The sequence below is a fragment of the Oncorhynchus mykiss genome, unplaced genomic scaffold, assembly GCF_013265735.2.
Source record: "Oncorhynchus mykiss isolate Arlee unplaced genomic scaffold, USDA_OmykA_1.1 un_scaffold_885, whole genome shotgun sequence".
Taxonomy (NCBI): Eukaryota; Metazoa; Chordata; class Actinopteri; order Salmoniformes; family Salmonidae; genus Oncorhynchus; species Oncorhynchus mykiss.
Genome location: NW_023494332.1, coordinates 19,042 through 33,421, shown reverse-complemented (window position 1 = coordinate 33,421; position 14,380 = coordinate 19,042).

Genomic DNA, 14,380 nt, shown 5'->3' with positions numbered 1-14,380 from the left:
TAATAAAAGTGCACAGGACCGGGGCAGAGGAAGAAAGGCCTACCGGATATATATAATAAAAGTGCACAGGACCGGGGCAGGGGAAGAAAGGCCTACTGCATATATACAATAAAAGTGCACAGGACCGGGGCAGGGGAAGAAAGGCCTTCTCCATATATACAATAAAAGTGCGCAGGCCCGGGGCATGGGAAGAAAGGCCTACCGGATATATAATAAAAGTACACAGGACTGGGGCAGGGGAAGAAAGGCCTACCGGATATATATAATAAAAGTGCACAGGACCGGGGCAGGGGAAGAAAGGCCTACCGGATATATATAATAAAAGTGCACAGGACCGGGGCAGGGGAAGAAAGGCCTACCGGATATATATAATAAAAGTGCACAGGACCGGGGCAGGGGAAGAAAGGCCTACTGCATATATACAATAAAAGTGCACAGGACCGGGGCAGGGGAAGAAAGGCCTACTGCATATATACAATAAAAGTGCACTGGACCGGGGCAGAGGAAGAAAGGCATACCGGATATATATAATAAAAGTGCACAGGACCGGGGCAGGGGAAGAAAGGCCTACCGGATATATATAATAAAAGTGCACAGGACCGGGCAGGGGAAGAAAGGCCTACTGCATATATACAATAAAAGTGCACAGGACCGGGGCAGGGGAGGAAAGGCCTACTGCATATATACAATAAAAGTGCACAGGACCGGGGCAGAGGAAGAAAGGCATACCGGATATATATAATAAAAGTGCACAGGACCGGGGCAGAGGAAGAAAGGCCTACCGGATATATATAATAAAAGTGCACAGGACCGGGGCAGGGGAAGAAAGGCCTACTGCATATATACAATAAAAGTGCACAGGACCGGGCAGGGGAAGAAAGGCCTACTGCATATATACAATAAAAGTGCACTGGACCGGGGCAGAGGAAGAAAGGAATACCGGATATATATAATAAAAGTGCACAGGACCTGGGCAGGGGAAGAAAGGCCTACCGGATATATATAATAAAAGTGTACAGGACCGGGGCAGGGGAAGAAAGGCCTACCGGATATATATAATAAAAGTGTACAGGACCAGGGCAGAGGAAGAAAGTACTACCGCATATATATAATAAAAGTGCACAGGACCGGGTCAGATGAAGAAAGCCTACCGGATATATATAATAAAAGTGCACAGGACTGGGGCAGGGGAAGAAAGGCCTACCGGATATATATAATAAAAGTGCACAGGACCGGGGCAGGGGAAGAAAGGCCTACTGCATATATACAATAAAAGTGCACAGGACCGGGGCAGGGGAGGAAAGGCCTACTGCATATATACAATGAAAGTGCACAGGACCGGGGCAGAGGAAGAAAGGCATACCGGATATATATAATAAAAGTGCACAGGACCGGGGCAGGGGAAGAAAGGCCTACCGGATATATATAATAAACGTTTACAGGACCAGGGCAGAGGAAGAAAGTACTACCGCATATATCTAATAAAAGTGCACAGGACCGGGTCAGATGAAGAAAGCCTACCGGATATATATAATAAAAGTGCACAGGACCGGGGCAGAGGAAGAAAGGCCTACCGGATATATATAATGAAAGTGCACAGGACCGGGGCAGGGGAGAAAGGCCTACCGGATATATATAATAAAAGTGCACAGGACCGGGGCAGGGGAAGAAAGGCCTACTGGATATATATAATGAAAGTGCACAGGACTGGGGCAGGGGAAGAAAGACCTACCGGATATATATAATGAAAGTGCACAGGACCGGGGCAGGGGAAGAAAGGCCTACCGGATATATATAATAAAAGTGCACAGGACCGGGGCAGGGGAAGAAAGGCCTACCGGACATATATAATAAAAGTGCACAGGACCGGGGCAGGGGAAGAAAGGCCTACTGCATATATACAATAAAAGTGCACAGGACCGGGGCAGAGGAAGAAAGGCCTACCGGATATATATAATGAAAGTGCACAGGACCGGGGCAGGGGAAGAAAGGCCTACTGGATATATATAATAAAAGTGCACAGGACCGGGGCAGGGCAAGAAAGGCCTACCGGACATATATAATAAAAGTGCACAGGACTGGGGCAGGGGAAGAAAGGCCTACTGCATATATACAATAAAAGTGCACAGGACCGGGGCAGAGGAAGAAAGGCCTACCGGATATATATAATGAAAGTGCACAGGACCGGGGCAGGGGAAGAAAGGCCTACTGCATATATACAATAAAAGTGCACAGGACCGGGGCAGGGGAAGAAAGGCATACCGGACATATATAATAAAAGTGCACAGGACCGGGGCAGAGGAAGAAAGGCCTACCGGATATATATAATAAAAGTGCACAGGACCGGGGCAGGGGAAGAAAGGCCTACTGCACATATACAATAAAAGTGCACAGGACCGGGGCAAAGGAAGAAAGGCATACCGGATATATATAAAAAAGTGCACAGGACCGGGGCAGAGGAAGAAAGGCCTACCGGATAAATATAATAAAAGTGCACAGGACCGGGGCAGGGGAGAAAGGCCTACTGCATATATACAATAAAAGTGCACAGGACCGGGGCAGGGGAAGAAAGGCCTACTGCATATATATAATAAAAGTGCACAGAACCGGGGCAGAGGAAGAAAGGCCTACCGGATATATATAATAAAAGTGCACAGGACCGGGGCAGGGGAAGAAAGGCCAACCGGACATATATAATAAAAGTGCACAGGACCGGGGCAGGGGAAGAAAGGCCTACCGGATATATATAATAAAAGTGCACAGGACCGGGGCAGGGGAAGAAAGGCCAACCGGACATATATAATAAAAGTGCACAGGACCGGGGCAGGGGAAGAAAGGCCTACCGGATATATATAATAAAAGTGCACAGGACCGGGGCAGGGGAAGAAAGGCCTACCGGATATATATAATAAAATTGCACAGGACCGGGGCAGGGGAAGAAAGGCCTACCGGATATATATAATAAAAGTGCACAGGACCGGGGCAGGGGAAGAAAGGCCTACCGGATATATATAATAAAAGTGCACAGGACCGGGGCAGGGGAAGAAAGGCCTACTGCATATATACAATAAAAGTGCACAGGACCGGGGCAGGGGAAGAAAGGCCTTCTCCATATATACAATAAAAGTGCACAGGCCCGGGGCATGGGAAGAAAGGCCTACTGGATATATATAATAAAAGTACACAGGACCGGGGCAGGGGAAGAAAGGCCTACCGGATATATATAATAAAAGTGCACAGGACCGGGGCAGGGAAGAAAGGCCTACCGGATATATATAATAAAAGTGCACAGGACCGGGGCAGGGGAAGAAAGGCCTACCGGATATATATAATAAAAGTGCACAGGACCGGGGCAGGGGAAGAAAGGCCTACTGCATATATACAATAAAAGTGCACAGGACCGGGGCAGGGGAAGAAAGGCCTTCTCCATATATACAATAAAAGTGCACAGGCCCGGGGCATGGGAAGAAAGGCCGACCGGATATATATAATAAAAGTACACAGGACTGGGGCAGGGGAAGAAAGGCCTACCGGATATATATAATAAAAGTGCACAGGACCGGGGCAGGGGAAGAAAGGCCTACTGCATATATACAGTAAAAGTGCACAGGACCGGGGCAGGGGAAGAAAGGCCTACTGCATATATACAATAAAAGTGCACAGGAACGGGGCAGGGGAAGAAAGGCATACAAAATATCTAATAAAAGTATACAGGACCAGGGCAGAGGAAGAAAGGCCTACCGGATATATATAATAAAAGTGTACAGGACCAGGGCAGAGGAAGAAAGTACTACCGCATATATATAATAAAAGTGCACAGGACCGGGTCAGATGAAGAAAGCCTACCGGATATATATAATAAAAGTGCACAGGACTGGGGCAGGGGAAGAAAGGCCTACCGGATATATATAATAAAAGTGCACAGGACCGGGGCAGGGGAAGAAAGGCCTACTGCATATATACAATAAAAGTGCACAGGACCGGGGCAGGGGAGGAAAGGCCTACTGCATATATACAATGAAAGTGCACAGGACCGGGTCAGATGAAGAATGCCTACCGGATATATATAATAAAAGTGCACAGGACCGGGGCAGGGGAAGAAAGGCCTACTGCATATATATAATAAAAGTGCACAGGACCGGGGCAGGGGAAGAAAGGCCTACCGCATATATATAATAAAAGTGCACAGGACCGGGGCAGGGGAAGAAAGGCCTACCGGATATATATAATAAAAGTGCACAGGACCGGGGCAGGGGAAGAAAGGCCTACCGGATATATATAATAAAAGTGCACAGGACCGGGGCAGGGGAAGAAAGGCCTACTGCATATATACAATAAAAGTGCACAGGACCGGGGCAGAGGAAGAAAGGCATACCGGATATATATAATAAAAGTGCACAGGACCGGGGCAGGGGGAGAGAGGCCTACTGCATATATACAATAAAAGTGCACAGGACCGGGGCAGAGGAAGAAAGGCATACCGGATATATATAATAAAAGTGCACAGGACTGGGACAGGGGAAGAAAGGCATACCGGATATATATAATAAAAGTGCACAGGACCGGGGCAGGGGAAGAAAGGCCTACTTCATATATACAATAAAAGTGCACAGGACCGGGGCAGAGGAAGAAAGGCATACCGGATATATATAATAAAAGTGCACAGGACCGGGGCAGGGGGAGAAAGGTCTACTGCATATATACAATAAAAGTGCACAGGGCCGGGGCAGGGGAAGAAAGGCCTACCGGATATATACAATAAAAGTGCACAGGACCGGGGCAGGGGAGGAAAGGCCTTCTCCATATATACAATAAAAGTGCACAGGACCGGGGCAGAGGAAGAAAGGCATACCGGATATATATAATAAAAGTGCACAGGACCGGGGCAGAGGAAGAAAGGCCTACCGGATATATATAATAAAAGTGCACAGGACCGGGGCAGGGGAAGAAAGGCCTACTGCATATATACAATAAAAGTGCACAGGACCGGGGCAGGGGAAGAAAGGCCTTCTCCATATATACAATAAAAGTGCACAGGCCCGGGGCATGGGAAGAAAGGCCTACCGGATATATATAATAAAAGTACACAGGACTGGGGCAGGGGAAGAAAGGCCTACCGGATATATATAATAAAAGTGCACAGGACCGGGGCAGGGGAAGAAAGGCCTACCGGATATATATAATAAAAGTGCACAGGACCGGGGCAGGGGAAGAAAGGCCTACCGGATATATATAATAAAAGTGCACAGGACCGGGGCAGGGGAAGAAAGGCCTACTGCATATATACAATAAAAGTGCACAGGACCGGGGCAGGGGAAGAAAGGCCTTCTCCATATATACAATAAAAGTGCACAGGCCCGGGGCATGGGAAGAAAGGCCGACCGGATATATATAATAAAAGTACACAGGACTGGGGCAGGGGAAGAAAGGCCTACCGGATATATACAATAAAAGTGCACAGGACCGGGGCAGGGGAGGAAAGGCCTACTGCATATATACAATGAAAGTGCACAGGACCGGGTCAGATGAAGAATGCCTACCGGATATATATAATAAAAGTGCACAGGACCGGGGCAGGGGAAGAAAGGCCTACTGCATATATATAATAAAAGTGCACAGGACCGGGGCAGGGGAAGAAAGGCCTACCGCATATATATAATAAAAGTGCACAGGACCGGGGCAGGGGAAGAAAGGCCTACCGGATATATATAATAAAAGTGCACAGGACCGGGGCAGGGGAAGAAAGGCCTACCGGATATATATGATAAACGTTTACAGGACCAGGGCAGAGGAAGGAAGTAGTACCGCATATATATAATAAAAGTGCACAGGACCGGGTCAGATGAAGAAAGCCTACCGGATATATATAATAAAAGTGCACAGGACCGGGGCAGGGGAAGAAAGGCCTACCGGATATATATAATAAAAGTGCACAGGACCGGGGCAGGGGAAGAAAGGCCTACCGCATATATATAATAAAAGTGCACAGGACCGGGGCAGGGGAAGAAAGCCTACCGGATATATATAATAAAAGTGCACAGGACCGGGGCAGGGGAAGAAAGGCCTACCGGATATATATAATAAAAGTGCACAGGACCGGGGCAGGGGAAGAAAGGCCTACTGCATATATACAATAAAAGTGCACAGGACCGGGGCAGAGGAAGAAAGGCATACCGGATATATATAATAAAAGTGCACAGGACCGGGGCAGAGGAAGAAAGGCCTACCGGATATATATAATAAAAGTGCACAGGACCGGGGCAAGGGAAGAAAGGCCTACTGCATATATACAATAAAAGTGCACAGGACCGGGGCAGGGGAAGAAAGGCCTACTGCATATATACAATAAAAGTGCACTGGACCGGGGCAGAGGAAGAAAGGAATACCGGATATATATAATAAAAGTGCACAGGACCTGGGCAGGGGAAGAAAGGCCTACCGGATATGTATAATAAAAGTGTACAGGACCGGGGCAGGGGAAGAAAGGCCTACCGGATATATATAATAAAAGTGTACAGGACCAGGGCAGAGGAAGAAAGTACTACCGCATATATATAATAAAAGTGCACAGGACCGGGTCAGATGAAGAAAGCCTACCGGATATATATAATAAAAGTGCACAGGACTGGGGCAGGGGAAGAAAGGCCTACCGGATATAGATAATAAAAGTGCACAGGACCGGGGCAGGGGAGGAAAGGCCTACTGCATATATACAATGAAAGTGCACAGGACCGGGTCAGATGAAGAATGCCTACCGGATATATATAATAAAAGTGCACAGGACCGGGGCAGGGGAAGAAAGGCCTACTGCATATATATAATAAAAGTGCACAGGACCGGGGCAGGGGAAGAAAGGCCTACCGCATATATATAATAAAAGTGCACAGGACCGGGGCAGGGGAAGAAAGGCCTACCGGATATATATAATAAAAGTGCACAGGACCGGGGCAGGGGAAGAAAGGCCTACCGGATATATATGATAAACGTTTACAGGACCAGGGCAGAGGAAGAAAGTAGTACCGCATATATATAATAAAAGTGCACAGGACCGGGTCAGATGAAGAAAGCCTACCGGATATATATAATAAAAGTGCACAGGACCGGGGCAGGGGAAGAAAGGCCTACCGGATATATATAATAAAAGTGCACAGGACCGGGGCAGGGGAAGAAAGGCCTACCGCATATATATAATAAAAGTGCACAGGACCGGGGCAGGGGAAGAAAGCCTACCGGATATATATAATAAAAGTGCACAGGACCGGGGCAGGGGAAGAAAGGCCTACCGGATATATATAATAAAAGTGCACAGGACCGGGGCAGGGGAAGAAAGGCCTACTGCATATATACAATAAAAGTGCACAGGACCGGGGCAGAGGAAGAAAGGCATACCGGATATATATAATAAAAGTGCACAGGACCGGGGCAGGGGGAGAAAGGCCTACTGCATGTATACAATAAAAGTGCACAGGACCGGGGCAGAGGAAGAAAGGCATACCGGATATATATAATAAAAGTGCACAGGACCGGGGCAGGGGGAGAAAGGTCTACTGCATATATACAATAAAAGTGCACAGGGCCGGGGCAGGGGAAGAAAGGCCTACCGGATATATATAATAAAAGTGCACAGGACCGGGGCAGAGGAAGAAAGGCCTACAGGATTTATATATTTAATAGTGCACAGGGCCGGGGCAGGGGAAGAAAGGCCTACCGGATATATATAATAGAAGTGCACAGGACTGGGGCAGGGGAAGAAAGGCCTACCGGATATATATAATAAAAGTGCACAGGACTGGGGCCGGGGAAGAAAGGCCTACCGGATATATATAATAAAAGTGCACAGGACCGGGGCAGGGGAAGAAAGGCCTACAGGATTTATATATTTAATAGTGCACAGGGCCGGGGCAGGGGAAGAAAGACCTACCGGATATATATAATAAAAGTGCACAGGACCGGGGCAGGGGAAGAAAGGCCTACTGCATATATACAATAAAAGTGCACAGGACTGGGGCAGGGGAGAAAGGCCTACTGCATATATACAATAAAAGTGCACAGGACCGGGGCAGGGGAAGAAAGGCCTACTGCATATATGCAATAAAAGTGCACAGGACCGGGGCAGAAAAAGAAAGGCATACCGGATATATATAATAAAAGTGCACAGGACCGGGGCAGGGGAAGAAAGACCTACCGGATATATATAATAAAAGTGCACAGGACCGGGGCAGGGGAAGAAAGGCCTACAGGATTTATATATTTAATAGTGCACAGGGCCGGGGCAGGGGAAGAAAGACCTACCGGATATATATAATAAAAGTGCACAGGACCGGGCAGGGGAAGAAAGACCTACCGGATATATATAATAAAAGTGCACAGGACCGGGCAGGGGAAGAAAGGCCTACTGCATATATACAATAAAAGTATACAGGACTGGGGCAGGGGAAGAAAGGCCTACTGCATATATATAACAAAAATGCACAGGACTGGGGCAGGGGAAGAAAGGCCTACCGGACATATATAATAAAAGTGCACAGGACCGGGACAGGGGAAGAAAGGCCTACCGGACATATATAATAAAAGTGCACAGGACCGGGGCAGGGGAAGAAAGGCCTACCGGATATATATGATAAACGTTTACAGGACCAGGGCAGAGGAAGAAAGTAGTACCGCATATATATAATAAAAGTGCACAGGACCGGGTCAGATGAAGAAAGCCTACCGGATATATATAATAAAAGTGCACAGGACCGGGGCAGGGGAAGAAAGGCCTACCGGATATATATAATAAAAGTGCACAGGACCGGGGCAGGGGAAGAAAGGCCTACCGCATATATATAATAAAAGTGCACAGGACCGGGGCAGGGGAAGAAAGCCTACCGGATATATATAATAAAAGTGCACAGGACCGGGGCAGGGGAAGAAAGGCCTACCGGATATATATAATAAAAGTGCACAGGACCGGGGCAGGGGAAGAAAGGCCTACTGCATATATACAATAAAAGTGCACAGGACCGGGGCAGGGGAAGAAAGGCCTACCGGATATATATAATAAAAGTGCACAGGACCGGGGCAGGGGAAGAAAGGCCTACCGCATATATATAATAAAAGTGCACAGGACCGGGGCAGGGGAAGAAAGCCTACCGGATATATATAATAAAAGTGCACAGGACCGGGGCAGGGGAAGAAAGGCCTACCGGATATATATAATAAAAGTGCACAGGACCGGGGCAGGGAAGAAAGGCCTACTGCATATATACAATAAAAGTGCACAGGACCGGGGCAGAGGAAGAAAGGCATACCGGATATATATAATAAAAGTGCACAGGACCGGGGCAGGGGGAGAAAGGCCTACTGCATGTATACAATAAAAGTGCACAGGACCGGGGCAGAGGAAGAAAGGCATACCGGATATATATAATAAAAGTGCACAGGACCGGGGCAGGGGGAGAAAGGTCTACTGCATATATACAATAAAAGTGCACAGGGCCGGGGCAGGGGAAGAAAGGCCTACCGGATATATATAATAAAAGTGCACAGGACCGGGGCAGAGGAAGAAAGGCCTACAGGATTTATATATTTAATAGTGCACAGGGCCGGGGCAGGGGAAGAAAGGCCTACCGGATATATATAATAGAAGTGCACAGGACTGGGGCAGGGGAAGAAAGGCCTACCGGATATATATAATAAAAGTGCACAGGACTGGGGCCGGGGAAGAAAGGCCTACCGGATATATATAATAAAAGTGCACAGGACCGGGGCAGGGGAAGAAAGGCCTACAGGATTTATATATTTAATAGTGCACAGGGCCGGGGCAGGGGAAGAAAGACCTACCGGATATATATAATAAAAGTGCACAGGACCGGGGCAGGGGAAGAAAGGCCTACTGCATATATACAATAAAAGTGCACAGGACTGGGGCAGGGGAGAAAGGCCTACTGCATATATACAATAAAAGTGCACAGGACCGGGGCAGGGGAAGAAAGGCCTACTGCATATATGCAATAAAAGTGCACAGGACCGGGGCAGAAAAAGAAAGGCATACCGGATATATATAATAAAAGTGCACAGGACCGGGGCAGGGGAAGAAAGACCTACCGGATATATATAATAAAAGTGCACAGGACCGGGGCAGGGGAAGAAAGGCCTACAGGATTTATATATTTAATAGTGCACAGGGCCGGGGCAGGGGAAGAAAGACCTACCGGATATATATAATAAAAGTGCACAGGACCGGCAGGGGAAGAAAGACCTACCGGATATATATAATAAAAGTGCACAGGACCGGGCAGGGGAAGAAAGGCCTACTGCATATATACAATAAAAGTATACAGGACTGGGGCAGGGGAAGAAAGGCCTACTGCATATATATAACAAAAATGCACAGGACTGGGGCAGGGGAAGAAAGGCCTACCGGACATATATAATAAAAGTGCACAGGACCGGGACAGGGGAAGAAAGGCCTACCGGACATATATAATAAAAGTGCACAGGACCGGGGCAGGGGAAGAAAGTACTACCGCATATATATAATAAAAGTGCACAGGACCGGGGCAGATGAAGAAAGGCCTACCGGATATATATAATAAAAGTGCACAGGACCGGGGCAGGGGAAGAAAGGCCTACCGGATATATATAATAAAAGTGCACAGGACCGGGGCAGGGGAAGAAAGGCCTACCGGATATATATAATAAAAGTGCACAGGACCGGGGCAGGGGAAGAAAGGCCTACCGGACATATATAATAAAAGTATACAGGACCGGGGCAGGGGAAGAAAGGCCTACTGCATATATACAATAAAAGTGCACAGGACCGGGGCAGGGGAAGAAAGGCATACCGGATATATATAATAAAAGTACACAGGACTGGGGCAGGGGAAGAAAGGCCTACCGGATATATATAATAAAAGTGCACAGGACCGGGGCAGGGGAACAAATGCCTACCGGATATATATAATAAAAGTACACAGGACTGGGGCAGGGGAAGAAAGGCCTACCGGATATATATAATAAAAGTGCACAGGACCGGGGCAGGGGAAGAAAGGCCTACTGCATATATACAATAAAAGTGCACAGGACCGGGGCAGGGGAAGAAAGGCCTACTGCATATATACAATAAAAGTGCACAGGACCGGGGCAGAGGAAGAAAGTACTACCGCATATATATAATGAAAGTGCACAGGACCGGGGCAGGGGAAGAAAGGCCTACTGCATATATACAATAAAAGTGCACAGGACCGGGGCAGGGGAAGAAAGGCCTACTGCATATATACAGTAAAAGTGCACAGGACCGGGGCAGAGGAAGAAAGTACTACCGCATATATATATAATGAAAGTGCACAGGACCGGCACAGGACACCCTGTCCTGCTGAAAATTAGGCAAAAGACACATTCCGTCGGCACTTGAAACCAAATTTCAAAACAGTTGTTTCCTCAACAAGTGGAAATTTCCACTTCAATCCCCCTCTCAGTATGTATAAGTGAGAAGACTGTCATTAAGCTGTTTTTCAAAATATTTTTGGAATATCTGATAGTCAAGTGGAGGAAAAAGTAGGGTCTTTACACTACAGAACAAAGAAAATGGGAATTGTATCTATTTTCGTTACAGTAACCATTGACACCAGAGTTACCACTGAAGGACTCCTGAACTTCTGCACAGGACAAATTCACCTGTGTTTGAATCTCAAAATTATTCCACCTACTGTATCCACTCTTCCCTTTACATCCATAAGCGCCAACTTTTTTCACACCTGTGAGAGTGTGTGTCGCAGATTATCCTACATTTATTCCCCTGATGACAGTCTCATCCCCTCAGTATACAAGGGCCTGTCCTGGTACCATGTGTCAGAGCAGAGGTGTGTATGATGAGTGGAGATGAGGTACAGGCAGGGATTGTGTGTGACATAGATAATTCATACAGTTGGGCACCAGCCATAATCTAGTGTTTCCACCCTCTCAGCTTGGTGTGTATGTACATGCATGGAGGTGTGTTTGAGTCAAGCCTTTCCATACCATAAGAGAGCATGTGTGTTTGTCTGTGTGTGTGTGTGTCTGTGTGTCTGTGTGTTCCATGAGTGGGAGAGTGAAACGAGAGGCCCTGACCTCCAGCTGCACTGACATCAGCTCTCATCACTCCCCCACCCAATCCCTGGTAGTGGGCGAGGATGCACCATGGAACAGGTTGGAGCCGGGGGACCGGCCGCACAGGGTGATGCCCCCTTCCAACAACAGGGGTTTTAAGCACCCAATCGCCACTTTTTTTATCTGAACCGACCACTTTCAAATCAATCGAAGGACTTACTATGTCCAGCCAGGCAAGGTGCACAAGGGCTGCCATTAAAATGTGATAATACGAATGGGAAGGAAAAGGGGAGGGAGGGAGAGCTCTCCATAAGGTTGTTTGTGGGCCCTACAGGAATTCAGTCCACGATAGCTGTTAAAAGTAATGTTTACTTCCCCAAAGCAACAGAAACTAAACAAAGTTATACCCCAGGGTTCAGAATAGGAATTTCTGCCTTGGTGGTCTGCTGCTGCCCTGGATACATTTCAGTAATACTACAACATATTCCCATTAGCCTAGTACCTGTAATAGCTATTTAAAAAGCTACTGCAGAGTGGTCGTCAGCCATATAAACTGTCTTCCAGGAAAGCTAGACTAATAGGCCTCCAAGTGAGAACCGTCAGACACCAACGTCTATGGACGTTAAAATTTGGTCCATTTTTGGTCCATTTTGACCTTGATTTCAGCGTCCACAGATTTCATTTTTTTGGTCAGGTCAAATCTGAACCAATCATAGATGTCTATGTTTCACAAATTTGACAGCACAGTACATCACAGCAGAGTACATTACAGTATAGTTCAGTATAGTTCGATACAGTAGAGTACAGTAGAGTACAGTAGAGCACATCAGAGTACAGTACAGTAAAGTATAGTTCATTACAGTTCAGTAGAACACAGTAAAGTACAGTAAAATGTACTATATTGTACTGTACCCTACTGTACTGTTCTCTACTGTACTATACTCTACTGAACCAAACTCTACTGTGCTGTCCAAACTTGTGAGACATGGACCGACTAAATTTGGTCTTGTTTGGGGTGGAGCTCATTAGAATAATTACCCATCATGCTTTGCAAGTGTTCCTTTTACATGTACATTTTGGGCTTTTAGCAAACACTTTTATCCAGAGCAACTTACAGTCAGTGCATTCAACTAAGGTAGATAAACAACCACATATTACAGTCATAGCAAGAAAAACCTTTCTGTATCCAAAATAGAGAATGTTATTGAAGTTGAAGTGTAATGTTTTTCTGTAGAGCTGAACATATTGAACATGATCGTTACAATGTAATAACTTTGGGAAAAGCTCGCATGAATGGGAAAATATATTTTTTTTATCTTTCACTGAAATTACCCTAATTTCATTTCACATTATTTGCTCACTGGTCTATGTGTTGACAAAATGTCTACCTGTGAATCCCTGATTTATATAGATGCTAACAAGGCCAAGCAAAGTGAGATGGTTTATTGTCTATAAACGTGAAGCTTTTACTGCAAAACGTCCGAATGAAAAGCTTGTTGAAGATGTCTCCAAGTCAATTTGTTCTCCCTTGTCAACAGACTCTGCGCTTAATGACTTGCCTGTAATTGCGTAAGAATGGCCTCTCGCGTGACACTGGTCAGCACTAAGATAAATATTAATTTTGTAACTCCAAGCCAAATATGGTCGAAAGTGATCTATTGTCTGCATTAGCAAGCATGCGTAACCATTACAACTGATGCGTAACCTTAACATAATTCCCCAATATTCCAATACCCCCTCCCCAGCTCAGACTTTTAAAGTCCTACACTGGTTTCTAATGGTAGGCTATAGCCCAGTCATTGCTATTGCCTACTGGCTCATTGGGAGTGGTAAAATTGCATAAACTTTGCTCTACTTTCCGGGCATTTTAATAAATGTCTTTGTGGAAGGTCAATCGGGCAGATAGTTACCATAACTCGCTGATGTTATCTAAACTCGGGAGATCAATTCAAATGTGTGTAGTTGCACTGTTAAACCGCTGGATAAAATAACTCCCTTCTCCCTGCCTTCATTCAGCCTCTTCAAAATGAATGTATTCTCTAACCAACCCCCCACTTTTTTTGACAAGGCTACGCCTGATATGTGGGCATCAAAGGGAAACCTGACAGCAGTTTTGGGATCCTGAGGCTGGCTGTGGTAACTTCTCTTAGGTGAGCAGAAATCATGATCTAAGATGGAAAGACTAAATAACACAAACAAAACGTGGGTGACGACTGCGGAGATGCCCTTTGGCGCGGAATGGAGACATGGCTTTTTCTGCGCCTGTTGTACATTTAAAAAGTTGATTATTTCTACTCTCTCCAACCAC